The sequence below is a fragment of the Pinus tabuliformis genome, chromosome Q (genome assembly GCF_031772625.1).
Source record: "Pinus tabuliformis cultivar Carrire ecotype Pingquan chromosome Q, CPIR1, whole genome shotgun sequence".
NCBI lineage: Eukaryota > Viridiplantae > Streptophyta > Pinopsida > Pinales > Pinaceae > Pinus > Pinus tabuliformis.
In genome coordinates this window covers 1,372,888,081-1,372,904,778 of record NC_142296.1, presented here as the reverse complement: position 1 = coordinate 1,372,904,778, position 16,698 = coordinate 1,372,888,081, and the positions used below count along the sequence as shown (strand labels likewise).

Sequence of the window (16,698 nt, the reverse complement as noted above, 5' to 3'; positions counted from 1 at the left end):
CCTGTTGCAGCAACTAGAAATAATTCTCCTAACTGTTAATTAAATTTAACAATTTATTTATTGTGAGCTACAACAAATACTGAATCAATCACATTGCAACCGACACAAATAAACTGCGGAAGAAATACTAGCGCGCACACATAAAATAACACAATTATTTTTCTACCAATTTCCCCGGAAAAACCCGACTCGGGAAAACCGGTGTAGTAGCTGAGGGTTTTATTATTATGCAACAATGAAATAATCTGAGTACAACTAGATGCCGAAATTGGTAATCCTACAGAGAAATACTGCCAAAAATTTAGTGAGGAATTTTCCTCACTGCACGGGCAATCTCCCGGCACAACTTGACTTAAGAATTTCAGCCCTCTGATCCTCTGCATCAGCCTCTGCACTGCTCTGCATAGTTGGCTGGATGTCTAGCCTCGGACTGGACTCTGATGAAGTCGTTTTGCCTTCTGTTGACCAGAAAGACGCTTCTCCGGCACTCTGGGACTCCTTCCCAGCCTCTGGAACTGAAACATCAATCTCTCCCATCAATTTGACCTTGCCTCCATAGGCTATTGCACTGCTCTGTGTGAGCCTTTCCGTGGCTTCTTTGCCTCTTTGCAATTGCACTCACCGAATCTGGAAATATTCCTCCGGCTTCACTGTCCCTGCCCCTATCTTACTGCTTTGATTTCTCTGGTTCTCTCTGGCAACTGAATGTTGCTACTCAGGAAATTGATATGCTCATTAAATCGAACTCTGCAAGTGTGTTCTCCATCACCACATTGACCTCCTCTTATAATCCTTTGTTGGAGCACCAATGACCAAGATTAAAGCATAATTGATGGCTAGGATCATCTTGGAGTCGATCTGTGTGAGTTTCTAGAACATTAACACCATACTTAATTAATTTTGATTAATTAGTCATATTCCCTAACTTTAGACTTAGAAATATTTTAAAAATGACTAATAATCTAATTAAGTCATCTCTAGGTGGAATTTCCAGAAATGATTTCTGAGTTTTGGAGATCTCATGTATTCTAGCCTTTCCACAAAATTTCGTGGCTAGAACACATTTGATGCTACAAAAAGTAACATATTTATGATGCTATTATTGAATTATACACCATTAACAATGTCAATCAATCCATCAATATAAGAGGACAACTTCACAATATCAAGATGACAAAGAATGACACAGTGGCATCATATTTTTTCAAGATATCTCAAATAAGAGACCAACTCAAAGCCATTGAAGAAGAAGTCTTCGACAAGGAATTGGTAGTTGTAGCCTTGGGTGGTCTGCCTAGATCTTGGGATTCGTTTGCATCGGGTATTAGTGCAAGGGAAATGCTCCATCTTTTGACAAACTATGGGCAACATGTACTCAAGAAGAATCAAGACTCCTTTCTAGAGGAGACATTGAAGATCCAAGTATATAGAAGCCTTTGCAGCAAATTCAAGAAGCACCAAGAGAAGGAAACCTAATTTTGGAAAGTTTCAAAGAAGTTATGGAAATAGATCAAATGCAAGGTCTGCTCCAAAATCAAATTCAAGAAAGGAATCTACTTCACAAAGAAGACCTCCTCCTCTCTCTTGAGATAGAAGAGACAAAAGAGATAGATGAGATAGAAATGATCTGACAAATGTTCAATGTTTTCGTTGTCAAGCTTATGGTTATTATCCAACTCATTGTCCTCAAAAGAATAGAAGAGATGACTATGAAAGGAATGATCATCGTAAAAGAAGAGGAAGGCATCATGCTTTTGCTGTTAGAAAATCAGAAAGATTTTCTTATGTTGATAATTACTTGTGATATTCTTATAGTTTTATTATTTTCTCTTTATGTTCTTCTTTTATCTTAGTTTCATCAAGCAATCATCAAAACAAAAACATGAAGATCAACGATACCAGATGTAGGCACTCAGCTAGGGCTAAAACCCCTCTCTAGGGGAAAGGTTGAAAACCCAGTCAAACTCTTCCACTAATCAAATTGAGATAGACCAAGACCTTGGAGACCAAAAGAACTTCATCCTTCACCAGGTCAGCCTTCCGATATGATTCAACAAACTTAAGTAGTCTCTTCTTGTCTAATAGCTACAACCCAGCAACAACCCAGAATTTCCACCCCAGCTACTCTAGAATTTCGGCCCAACAACAATCCAGAATTTCAACCCCTAGCTACTCTAGAATTTCGGCCTAGCAACAATCCAACAACTTCACATGTGTGAGACAAGGAGAGAGAAAATTCAACTTCCTTTTGCTTGACAAAGCCTTCCTTCGTCTTTGCTAGGGTTTTCTCCCTCTTCCTTGAGCGTCGCACCCTTTTTCTGCATCCAACAACTGCAGATCGAACTTTTTGAGTTGATGTTCCAAACGAGGTCAAATTGTTGCCCTTTTATAGTGGTTGTGTGAGGTCGAATTCCCTTGATGAGGTCGACTTGTCCTCCTTTGAGGCCGACTTGTTGGAGGAGGCCTAAATGACTTATTTGACACTAAAATAAATTTCTTTCTTGAATGATAAAGCCTAAGAAGGGTCTTTTACATAATGACAAGGACAAAACCTCTAGACATAAACCCTAGAAGCCTACAATGGAGGCCTTGACCTAAGAATCATTGACCCAAGCATGAAACCCATGCTTCAATAAGTCAATTTTTTTTAATATAAAATTTCTTTCTCTTTCTTTTGACAAATATATTACATCATGACTCAAATACAATTATGAAGACCGACACTAGTTACCTTTTTGAATACTCCCTCTTAACTAAGGAGATATTCATAATTACATATATACTTGTGTTGCACGGGTACCCGCACCCGGGGCTGGGGTTCTCGAACCCGTCTCGGGTTCCCGCACCCAAGTACCGGATTCGGGTACGGGTTCTTCCCAGACGAACCCAGAAGAACCGGGTTCTTCAAAAAAAAAAATTGGGTTCTTTTCCTTTTACGGGTTCTTGGGTTCTTCGGGTGCTTGGGTTCTTGGGTTCTTCGGGTTCTTCGTGTGCTTGGGTTCTTCGGGTTCTTTGGGTTCTTCATTAAAAAACTATATTAAAAATTTAATTTTCAAATAATTTTTTTTTATTGAAATTTAAAAAATGATATGCCATAAACGAATGATATGCCATAGAATATAGAATATATGCCATAAACAAATGATATCATTTTTGGAGTCATTGATGGTCATTGGTCTGGATTGTCCTTCAGAGATGGTTGTAAGGTCTTCTGAATGTTTCTCAAGGAAATTTTCTGCCATCATTTCCAAAGATTATAGTTTCCAAAGACTGTCTTTGTTCACATGCCTTAGCATTGCTTTGTGGGCATGACGTGCTGCTCAAGGGTAATGAATCATTGTAAAAATTTATCAACAGTGATATGTTTTTCAAAACTTATGAGCGACGCAGTATTCTGAAATCATATATGATTATGATATCTCAATATTATAAAAGGAACATTATGGGTGTACAATCCCACAAGCAGAATATCATATCATATTGGTTGTAGCTTTGTGGAAATATTTAATAAGGTGATGACCATAGTTGGAAAAAAATGGGTAGCTGTTTGCACATTCATGAGTCCCTTCCTACTGCAAGAGACTCTTATGATCAGTCTCTCCATTAGTCTTATGCTATAAATTTATAAAAACAATTTCAAAACTTATGCCCAAGGTTTGTTAGAGTCTCAATGTAAATTATGAATCTCCTGTATTTGTGGATCTTCAATGCCTTTAATATTATATGGCATCGAAACCAGAACTGGAAAAGAGACCTCTTACTCTGTAATTTGAGCCTGCAGATTCTTGTAAATCAATTTGGAACGAATTTATGAAACATTCATTCCCGAGTCAAATAAGTTAATAACCATCAAATTATAAACTGTAAATGCACACATACAGGTCCAGACATTTTCGGTCAAATAGAAAGTAGGATTGAGACCAGCCATAAGCTGTAATCAGCTGATGCTGTTAAATGGCGAAGGGCTATTTTGGAAAATGGCTAAATTAAGTATCAAAATCTGCCAATTTCTCATAGCATTCTGATAACATCATGTTAAGATCAAAACTAGGAAAATATGCCTAAATGAATAAGCGTGTTTTGTGGAAGGGTAAGGCTGCCACTGTTTTAACTTTTTGGGATTGCTTTACCACAGAGCACACCATGCATGGGGCAGGTGGATGATTAGACATCAAGAAAAGTCTAGACCACTATCAGGTTGAGAAGAATCTCCTATGAAAAAATTGCTATGTTGCTAGGAAACGTGGGTTCGGGGACGGGAACGGGGACGAGGACGGGGACGGGGACGACATTTTTGGAAACAGGGTGCGTGGGTTCGTCGGGTAATATAATAATATTAAATTTTAATAATTATATTTTATAAATTATAAATTTATAATTAATAATATATATGAAATTTGAATTTGTATATTTTTTCAACTTTAAACAAAAAAACTTTAATGATAATCATTTAAACATGCACATCATTGAACATTCAACATTGACATTGAAATTTCAAAATTTATCACCAAAAAACTGTTCATTGTTTACATATTAACATGAATCATGGTATGGGACAGATTTTGTCACACACAGCTGACTGAGATACACTAGCCAAGTTTCCTACAAACTCAGGAGTACGCTCAAAAATCCTAAAGTATTCTGAGTTCTCAAAGACTCAACATTTTAAACTTTATTTTATTGGGCTGCCTTGTGTGTTTGGTGAGACAGCAGTGAAATATATGCTGCCAGCAGCCATAATTTATACTTTAATGTAGCCACAAGCCTTAAAAAGAACCACAGAATTTATATGTTAATGTAATGATTCAATTTTTCAAAAATTAAAATATATATACTATGAACTGTTTTACTTTTCCCTGAACAAATTCTGAACCATTTAATTGGATTTTGTTGATCCATGGTGAAATTACGTTGCAAGGGCAAGCAACACCATTGTTAGAGGGTAGATAATGAATTGGCTTGAATGTTGTGTAGATGATTGAGTTGAAATACATTCTCACTGAACGATTTATATTGTAAAGAATAGCACAGAGCTATATTCAGTGTATGAATGCATTTATGTAATGCCATTCATTAAAGCAAAAAATGATGAAGATTTTCTGCGCTTTATTAATCTAATTGCAACTATTTCAGGTTAAAAGAACTGAAACGTATACTTCTCATATTATAGTATATAGTATAAAAAATTAAAAATTTAACAAGTCTGGGCTGATAGAGGTAAGTTTGTGGCATTGTCATCTCTGTTTAGGGCTTCGGTTGGGTACAGGAGTCTGCATAGGGAGGCCGAGGTCTGTTCCTTAGTGAACAGTGAGCTGTTTTGTGTAAACAGTGGCATGAATCAAGCCCTATAGCTCAGTGTTTGACAACAAAAAGGAGGAGGGACTATGTCGCAGTTGTAGGAGGCAAATTGAGTGTATAAAAGTGGACTGACAGTTGTGGCTCATGTTGCAGACAGTCCGAAACAACAAGAAATTGTGACATTCATTCCGGCAAGCCTTTAAAAGAACCCAACCCAAAGAACCCATTAAAGGAAAAGAACCCAATTTTTTTTTTTGAAGAACCCGGTTCTTCATGGAAGAACCCGGTTCTTTTGGGTTCTTCTGGGAAGAACCCGTACCCGAATCCGGTACTTGGGTGCAGGAACCCGGAACGGGTTCGAGAACCCCACCCTCGGGTGCGGGAACCCGTGCAACATAGAAAAATTGTGTTTTTATATGGGAGAGACTAAACATGTTTAAATGATTATCATTAAAGTTTTCTTGTTTAAAGTTGAAAAAATATACGAATTCAAATTTCATATATATTATTAATTATAAATTTATAATTTATAAATTTATAATTTATAAAATATAATTATTAAAATTTAATATTATTATATTACCCGACGAACCCACGCACCCTGTTTCCAAAAATGCCGTCCCCGTCCCCGTCCCCGCACCCACGTTTCCTGGCAACATAGATATATACAAAGGTACATGGAAGATCTCAAAGTGATATACTCTATGAAGAGTCACAACACACGCAGTGCTACAGATTAGATACCTGACTAGGGTACTCTAATTGGGTGGGACTAAGGTGTACTCAAGCTTTTGCCACTTTAGGTAACATCAAGATTTTTAACTTTAACACCAACCCAGGGATCTAGGTGCGTATTCAAGGTCAGAGTTCCATAACCAATGCCACCCTCCCTACTTCGGGATCTAGACATCAACACATAGACCAACCATATATCCTCCCAAACATCTCGTTGCCACACGATGCTTCATCTTTCCTTATCAATTAAATTAGATATATATCCATCACTCAAGCATGCTTCAAGTGTTCAATCTTTTTACGAAGAGATGCTGCACAATTACAACCCCAATCAGTAATAAACCTTCAAGTATATATATGCAAGAAAACACAAACCTTTGGGGTCCTCAATCATTCTGATGCTACTTATATCATCATCAAGTTATCCAGATACAACTTGTTGGAAGTTTTCAATAGCATCAAATATAGCCTCAGTACTTTGCAAATCCATCTGAAGTACTTTTATTCATTCTTGAACTTCATTCTTTCTTCGAGGTATTCACTATGGATGTCATAATATGCTCTCCTTCTCAACTGAGGAGAAATACACTTTCTTTCATCCAAGCTCCCTCTCAACTCAGGGAGATCAACAACTTCCTTCTTTTATAACATCAGAGAAAATTCAACCTTTCAAGGCTTCATTTATGTTATCAAGGTAATTTTGATCATCATCATCATCATGCTCATAACTTCATCATGCTCATCATTATAATCATCTTTAATTATGAACATCTTCAACATCTTGAAGATTATATACTTGCAAAACTTTAATAGCAAGTACAACCAAATACAAATATATAGAAGCATGAAGTCAACTTTATCAAACTCATGTCATTACAATTGAAGCATCAAGCTTTAGTCATCAAATACCTAAACTTGGTTAGGTTCATAATCAATAAGGGTTACATTTTACATACTATACTTCATTATCTTGTTAAGGTTTTGTCATAAACCCTAGACTCCATCTTCGAGACACAAAGCCTTAGATAACAATCAAATAATAATCCAATCATAGTAATATACATCTAAGGTTTCAATAATATGCTTTTAGAATTTACATGTCAAACTCTACTAGGGTTTGTTGCAAACCCTAGATTTTATCATCAAAGTTAAATCATATCAATAATCGAAAATAATATCATCATGTCCTAGAATATCAATCTCTACTAGGGTTTTGTTACAAACCCTAGATTTCACAAACTAAAACATGAGTATCAACAATTAAGTTAGCATACTTGCATATACATATTTAGGATTTCATAATCATGCACTAGCATCTCATATCCAAATCTACTAGGTAAACCCAAGATACAAACATCAATACATCGAAGTTAGATATACAACAATTTTGACGAGGCTAGGGTTTTGATCATATAGACGAATATACACCTAGGGTTTTATTCCTAGGATCTTACTTTAGTTAATACAAGGGTTTTGCATAAATCCTAATTCAATACCTTAAAAATATAGGGTTTCACTATATAAACTAGACACTAACAACAGAATCTAAAGGACTATGGTTTTTACTTCAATATTTCCAAAACCCTAAACATCAAAAGAATAAGATTTCAATATATGTTCTAGACTTTATCAACAATCCCCAAGTAGACTAGGGTTTCATTATTAACATTGACATACCCTTAACAATAGGAGGCTAAGGTTTTGCGGTGAACCCTAAAGGTTAGGGTTTCACAAAAATGACAAGAGATAGTATAACGAGGGTAGTTTCAATCTAATGATTAATCACCCTAACAAGAATCTTTGTGATTCAAAACCCTAGACATACAAATGTTAGTAGTGTAAAGCAAATTTTAAAAGAAGAATGATCATACCTTTTTTATGAAGAGAACCTTGTAACAAAACTTGTAGTCTAAGACATACCTTGAGTTGTTCTTTAACAAACCTTGTAGGACTTTAGTTCTTGAAGGGCTTCCTTTGCAACAAGACTTCTTTCATGATTCAAGTCTTTCCTTTGAAGTCTCCTCCATAACCTTTGTGCATTCTGCAAGCTTTCCTACCAAGGAAAATATAAAGAAAATGTTATTAGTATACAATACAAAGAAATCTCGACGTGAGGAGGAAACCAAGCATGAAAGGTGAAACAATGAACAATATACTTATCTTTTGGAAAATGGTGAGGGCTCCCTCTTAATCCAATCCTTTTGAGGGATGCCAACCAACAACTTTTAAAACAATTCAAGAATTCCTAACAAGACATATTACATCTATTGTTGAAATTTCTAAGTCTGACACATTAGAAATCCCTACTAATTTATCTTGTTTATTTCTCCTACTTGTTTATTCCATTAACAAGTTATTTATAAATATAAATACTGAAAATAAACACAAATGCAGCCTTAACTCATATACAGATCAACAACTGAAATACTGAGACAAACACACAAGGGACACCGTTATTTTTAGTCAATCATCCCAGAAAACCCAATGTGGGAAAATCGGTGCTGAAAATAAACACAAATGCAGCCTTAACTCATATACAGATGAACAACTGAAATACTGAGACAAACACACAAGGGACACCGTTATTTTTAGACAATCATCCCTGGAAAAACCCAATGTGGGAAAACCGGTGCTGAAAATAAACACAAATGCAGCCTTAACTCATATACAGATCAACAACTGAAATACTGAGACAAACACACAAGGGACACAGTTATTTTTAGACATCATCCCCGGAAAAACCCAATGTGGGAAAACCGGTGCAACAGTTATGAGGGTTTTATTATTATGCAAATTTCTTGAGTACAACTAGGGTGTCGAGATGGCTCACCCAACAGAGATTGTTACACGACAGTAATACCTCTTCTCGGAGACAGATATTCAGCCTCTCAGCTCTAGTCTGCCCCACAATAGTCCTTCCGGCGCTTCTCCTAGGCTCTGTGTCATCCCTGCTGGCCTCAGCGTAGCTCCTAAACCCTCTGCATTAGCCTTCTGCCTCTCTACGTCAACTCTCTGGTCCTCTGCGTCATCTACGCAGGCCCCTCAGCCTCTGCGCAGTGTCTAGCTACCTCTGCTGCCTCTGTGTAGCTCTAGCTGCCTTTGCGTCAACCTCTCTAGGCTCTGCGCTGACCCTCTAGCACTATCACTGCCTCTTTGCTATGTACTCACTGCCCCTCGCTGCAGTAGATCTCTTGTTCGAATTTTCTCAGCAAGCCCCACTCCAGAAAATCAAACTGACTGATCAATCTTGGTGTATCTCCCACTGACCCTCAACCCTCCTCTTATCCTTTTCTTGTTGAGTCTTCAACGACCGAGATTAAGTCTCTAATCAATGACTAAGATTAGATTTGGCTTGATCCGTGTCATTTAGAACATTCTCAGCCAGTTTTATATTAATACCCATCAATATTTTAATTTTCCTAAGTTTAGACTTAGGAACCCCATAACCGGGTGGAATTTCCCCAAACCATTTCTGGGTCTTGGAGATCTCATGTGCTTTAGCCTCTCTACCAATTTTCATGGCTAGAGCACATTTGATGCTACCACAAATCAACACTCTCTCTTAGCGAGGAATGTGCTCTAGTAATGCTCCACCACTGAACATCACATTGATCCTTCTGCACCAGTAGCTGTGCTGATGCTTGGCCTGCTGCCCAACTTCCACTACACTGTTGCTTCCTGTATTGTTGCCCATGACACTGCCACTGCCATTGCTACATCTGTGCTGCAGCTCCCTCTCAATATGCTGCATCATGCTGCCCACAGCACTACCACTGCTAACTGCTGCACTGCAACTCAATTACTGAGAAGTAAGTAATTGATCTACCCAAATTCTGACATACTTGTTAGTCCGGAAGCCTCCTGATGTTGAAGCTACCTCTGCTGCTATCCTGTGCTCCCTTTGCTGCCTCTGTGTTGCTGCAACCACCATTGTGATTCTCGCATTGCTGCAAACACCTCTGTGCCTCTTGCACTGCTGCAACCACTTCTGTGCCTCTTGCACTGCTGCAACTCCCACTGCGCTGCTATAGACCTCTGCACTCTAGCACTGCCTTGTCGCTCCATCGCATCTTGCTTCTACCCGACATTCGTCACCCTGCTACTGTCGTTAAGCGCTGCCGTAGCTAGATATAATCCAAGAGTTTGGGTACCTCTAAGGATCTTGCCCTCCTTCTGTAGTCATCTTGACTACAACTCTATGTCTCCCCACCTCTTCTCTAGAGGTGCATGAGCACTTGTGGCACAGTCGTTATCAGTTTCGACTTCTTTCTCCGCCTTAGGTGGAGCTTCCTTAGAGTCAGAGGCCTCTCCCTTGTTCTTCTTCCTGGGACATTGGGATGCATAATGACCCAGCTCCCCACAATGGAAGAACTTCACCTTGGAGATATCCTTCTTCTTCCTCTTCCCCTACTGTCCCGTAGATGCTAGAGCCGCATCCTCCTCCTCTTTCTTGATTCAACCTCCTTTGCCACTACTCCCCGCCTTGGTCAACTGGATGATCTCTTCTTGGCGAAGTCTTGCCCACATCTCTTCCCATATTGGAAGATTAGCTCTGCCCAAAATGCTTTGGACAAATGTCTCCCACTCCTTGGAGATTGCATTCAGGGCGGTCCTCACCATGAACTCCCGATCTGGCGTGGCCCTTATGGAAGTAAGTTGGTCCCGAATCTCCTGCAATCTGAGGAGGTATAGATCTATCTGCTCCCCCTTCTGCATTTGATACGACTGCAGTTGATTCTCCAATAGCATTTTCCGTTGCACGAAAGTGCCCTGATACAATGTCATCAAAGTATCCCACATCTCCTTTGTTGTGTTATTTTCAGCAATATGTGGTACGACATGATCCTTGACCCCATCAAGGATTATGCACTTTTCCCTCGCCATCGCGTCCTTGTACTTTTCATTATCAGCTGGGTCGATTGGGATAGCCACGACTCTCAAGGCGAAGCCCTTGATGTGATGTCTATCCAGGACTACCAAGATCCTGGCCTTCCAGATGACAAAGTTGGAAGCCCCGTCCAACCTGTCCTGATCCCTCAGTCCATTCATTGCCATCTTCGCTCCTCTTCTGGACTCGCTCTGAGTTTTGACCTCCCTCCTGAAAATCTCCCTCTAAGTCCTGATTTCCCTGTTGGAAACCTTTCTGCCAACTGTCGAACCACTTATCTCCAATTCTCTTTGCAACTGCAACTCGGATTTGGATTTCTTGGCTAGAAATCCGTCAAGGTAGTGACTCCCTTTACCTTGGTTTTGTCCCGTTAGGTACTGTTCTGCTTTCGAAAGAAACAACACCCGACCAGCTTCCCAATCCACAATTTTCCCACAGCTCCCTAGGCCCTGACAACTGAAGAAACTGATCCTTTCACCTCTGCGCAATCCCGACAAAGGTTGAATCGCTCCTCTGGCCAACTGCGTCAAGCCTCCCTGTCTGAGTAGGATGACATGGCTCTTCGTGAGCCTCTTCTGCCTTTCTATACCTCTGCGCTGGCCCTCTCTCTGGCTCGAAATGATGAGTAGGCCCTCTGCATCACTCCTTCTATGCTGCCTCCTGCTTAGGAGTAGCTTTGTTTCTATGCTGCCTCTTGCTTAGGAGTAGCTTTGTCTCTCGAGACAGCTGCTACTACTGCAGTCCTCCTGTGATCTGCAATGCTCTGATACCATGTTGAAATTTCTAAGTCTGACACGTTAGAAATCCCTACTGCATTATTTGGTTTATTTCTCCTACTTGTTTATTCCATTAGCAAGTTATTTATAATTATAAATATTGAAAATAAACGCAAATGTAGCCCTAACTCATATACAGATCAACAACTAAAACACTGGGACAAACACACAAGGGACACCGTTATTTTTGGACAATCGTCCCTGGAAAAACCCAATGCGGGAAAATCGGTGCAACAATTCTAAGGGTTTTATTATTATGAATATTTCTTGATTACAACTAGGGTGCCGAAATGGCTCACCCAACAGAGATTTTTACATGACAGTAATATCTCTTCTTGAAGATAGATCTTCAGCCTCTTAGCGCTAGTTTTCCCAACAAAAATCCTTCTGATGCTTCTCCTAGGCTCTGCGTAGCTCCTAAACCCTTTGCGTTAGCCTTCTGCGTCTCTGCGTTAGCTCTCTGGCCCTTTGTGTCACCCACGCAGGCCCCTCAGCCTCTACACAGTCTCTAGCTACCTCTGCGTAGCTTCTGCTGCCTCTGCGTAACTCTAGCTGCCTCTGCGTAGCTCTAGCTGCCTTTGCGTCAGCCTCTCCAGGCTCTATGCTGACCCTCTGGCACTATCTCTGCCTCTCTGCTATGTACTCACTGCCCCTCGCTGCAACATATCACTTGTTCGAATTTTCTTAGCAAGCCCTGCTCCAGAAAATCGAACTGACTGATCAATCTTTGTGTATCTCTAACTGACCCTCAAACCTCCTCTTATACTTTTCCTGTTGAGTCTTCAACGGCCGATATTAATTCTCTAATCAATGGCTAAGATTAGATTTGGCTTGATCCATGTCAATTAGAACATTTTGACCCAATTTTATATTAATACCCATTAATATTTTAATTTTCCTAAGTTTAGACTTAAGAACTCCATTAAAAAATATTAATTATTTTAATATCTCTCTAACCGAGTGGAATTTCCCCAAACCATTCTGGGTCTTGGAGATCTCATGTGCTTTAGCCTCTCCACCAATTTTCATGGGCAAAGCACATCCAGTGATACCACAAATCAACATCTATGAGCTCTAAAAATTAAAACATATAGGAAAACTTTGTGAAACTTAAAGTAGAAGGATATGCAAGGGATAGTATCCCTAAGAGTCTCTAGCAAATAAGTCTTCATTAACAAGTGACATTAACAGATTTTGTCCAATCAACAATTCTTCATTAATAACTCATAACCTACTTGGGCTTCCGTCCTAGGATAATGGTCCAATTGAAGAAAATCATAGATACACCATTCCCTAGATTTAATAAGCAAGCACCGATCAGAGACTCATCAGAGACAACAATCTCTTAGTTGAGCACCAACTCAACAAGATATTGTGTAGGCAACGACCTACTAGAGGCACCAATCTCCTTGGATAACCATCGACCTAGCAAGACCTTTATAGGCACCAACCCAAGGTCTTCAGACACAGAGTACTTTTGACTTCACTTGCATGCTACACATTGTATCAAAGCAAGAAGATCTAGTACAATTGTTTAAAAGAGATTTGGGGTGCACTAGAGGAGTTAGGGAGTAATATTGGGTTTTAAAGGTGCACAAGAGGAGTTTAGGGAGTTTTCTTGGAGTGTTAAGGGTGTGCTATGATGGACTAAGGTCTACAATGCTGTGAAGTGCATTGTCTTAGGGTTGTGATGCTGTGAAGTGCAGTTGTCTACAATTACATTATGGGTAATGATACTGTGAGGTTTGCTAGGGCATGAAGGCTAAATTTGACTAGGGTTTGAAGCTATGTCTAGGGTATGAAGCAAGGAGAGGCACTGGAGCATGAAAGTTAATGGTATGATGATGTTGTGAAATGCATGAAGTATGAAGCATGTAGGTGAAGTCAAAAGTACTCTGTGTGTGAAGGCCTTGGGTTAGTGCCTATGTAGGTCTTGCTAGGTTGGTGTTTAGCCAAGGAGATTGGTGTCTCCAGTGGGTTGGTGCCTACACAATATCTTGCTGAGTTGGTGCTCAACTAAGGAGATTGTTGTCTCCAATAGGTGGTGCTTACAAGCTTTCTAAAAATAGGTTGGTGCTTACAAATATTTATAAAGATAAGTTTTTGTGATTTTCTCTTGCAAGGGTTTCCATGTTAAATTTTGCGTACTGTGATTTGAGTTTATATTCATTTAATGTTTTGAAGTTAATAAACGATTGATGAATGCTCATTTAAAATTAAAAAAAAAGGATCTTATACTAATTCACCCCCCCTCTTAGTATAAGGCTTAAGCATAAGCTAAACAATCCTCTGTGTACCTAAATTGGAGCAAGAGAGTGGATTCAAACCCGAACCAAGCTTTATCAAGGGGTACATCAAGGAGATCTAGATTGTTCCTAATAAAGAAGGTTCCAACCACCATGGGGTTTGAGGATGGAAGAGGTAGAGGGAGCCCCCTCACCTTGAGGTTTAATTCTTGTTCAAGCCTGGAATTTTTGTCTAAGAGTTTATCCTATACTACATCGTCCACTACTTCTCAAGGGGGGCCGAGGGGTTTTTATCCTTTCCTGTAACTTTTGTTCCCATGAGTTAGAGTGTTTTTTTGTTTCATGTTGAAATGAAGCCTACTAATGGAGATCAAGACCTAATCGAGGAGGCAAATGTCCCTAAGTTGGCATGTGTAGAAAAGATTCCATCTCATCAATGTATATCATAAACAATGTATGAGAAACAAGACAACCCTGCTTTCCCTTGATAAAGTTTGAAACTATGTGCGCTGTGCAGAGTCTTTCAAGGATGGACTTGTAGAGACATATTAGTCGTGATAAGGATCTTCAAGAAGGCAATGCCTCTATGTCTTTGGAATAGGACCTCCCTTGAGATAGAAAACACTTTTTGAAGTCAACAAGGCATCATAAGGCTTTCAAAGAGTGATGTCTTGCTTCCTTAATGATGGGTAGTAGCGTGAGGATATGATCAATGGTCTAATTGTAATGCCCTTTCTTGTGATTGCCCAATTAGCCAATAGAATAATTCCTAAACGTGCCAAATTAAACTTGTGCAATAATCAAAATGCTCATTGAAGCCTTTCGTCAAACACATACATCCAACCACTACATTGTCCATTAACTCATTGAAACATTTCGTCAAATAGTTTCTGAACAACCATTTTGACAAATAGATTATTCAAACAGTTTGCCTGTAGATAAAAGGGAAACATTTTTTTTGGCAAATGTTTTGCATGCAATTAAATAGAAACCTTCAGCATCATTTGCACAGTAAATAAAGTAACTGCAACTCAACACTTATTTTATTAAAACTGAAGGAAATATTCTCATGTCAAATCTGGTTACAAAATATCATGGAAACCTGAGAATGTTTGCATGTAGAAAATAGGGATTGATGGGCTTGATCGTTGTCTTTGCACAAGAAGATTTGGCCCTCAGAGCTGAGGTATCCCATCTCCAATTCCCTGAAGTTTCGTTATTACCCTGCTGCCAATGATAAACCATTCGTCTGCCCATCAAACAAAGAAACTGGGCTTGGTGGATTATGTGAATTATGGGCTACTTAAACATATATTTGTCTTGTCTTGACTATGGCACAAGGTGGTTGTAGTTTTAAGACAGAGAATACTACTAATTAATAAGTATGCTCCCAGAGAGAAATATGCTATCCAAAAGTGATTCTCCTTCCATTATAGAAGTTACCCTTTTAATAAATTGACATCCAAGATAACTAGCGCTGCCTCTTCAAAACATGGCACCTTAGACTCTTTCATATGACAGATTTAACGCCCAAATATGGCCTTCCTTGCACTAATGATGTTGTACTCACAATTTATAAATCCCTCATTATTATAATTGATCTTTAAGATAAAATTGTTTGCTCTGATGAACTTGGTGCCTGGATCAATGAAAACCACGACCCTTGTATAATATTGTCTATTTCAAATGAGCTCGACCCTGCATACAAAATGGAGATCTCCTCACGAATAAAATATGCCTTGCAAAACAAATGAAATCTCTTGACAAAATTAAAACCCGAAAATTTTGGGAAACCTGTCTTGCCAATCAACATGCTTCAATGAGAAATCCACAGTGATGCCTTCTTAGATTGGCTAGGGTGTATGGTGTAACACTGAAACCAATTTTCCTTAGGGATAGGGTTTTACCCCTTCCTTAAGCCACAAGGGCTCAAAATCAAATAAAGGAAATCATCCATCCACCCCCCCAAATAGTGATCTTGAGCTCCCTTTTATAGTCGTTGGCCATCCCAATACCATCGGTAAGTATTCCATGAATACCAATACCATGGGTAAGTATTCCGTGGGTGCCAATACCATGGGCAAGTAAATACATCATAATGAGATTTTATAAACTTCACCTTCTTCTCATAGCCACATTTTAATCTAATTAAATCAATCATTTCCCCGGTAGTGATGACTTGGAAAGGCACATGACACTAATGCTCTAGTCTGAAATTTCTCCAAATTTCCACCCCGACTCAAAAATGCCTCCACTCAAGCACCTCAAATAATGGTAATTGAATGGCAATGGCATAGACCTTAGAGAAAGTGTGTCCTACCATGATTGTTCGGTAATGTTTGGAGTATCTCTAGACCCCTAGTTGTGGATTGAGTGGATAGTATGTTAGGACTAAGCCCAAGGAAAGCTTGAGAAAATAGCGTGATTAAGTAAATCAATGATGTTATCAAATACAACTAGTCTACCATGCTTGAAAAGCTTTGCTTGGAACTCCTCATTTTTCACTCTGTTGGTGTTCATCTCCCAAATTGCCTATTGGATATTAAGTGTAAAGTAACAAGTGACAAGATGTTGGGGTGAACTAACTAGAACTAGAGGCTACCTGAGTATATTGTTGAGGATAGTTTTATGGGTGAACATGCAATGGGTTTCATGTTTAGAAGGGAGACTAGAGTGGTGGGATAAAACAATGTGCCAAACTTTTTTGGGAATGGAGAAGGAATGCACATAAATCATATCTCTTTTATGATATGAA

The 16,698-nt window shown here is 39.1% G+C and overlaps 1 protein-coding gene across 2 annotated transcripts in view; it reads left to right on the top strand.

Moving 5' to 3' along the window:
• ALDH6B2 (aldehyde dehydrogenase 6B2) overlaps positions 1-16,698 on the top strand; it is a 281,225-nt gene that overhangs the window by 222,328 nt on the left and 42,199 nt on the right. The gene's annotated exons all lie outside the window — the stretch shown is intronic.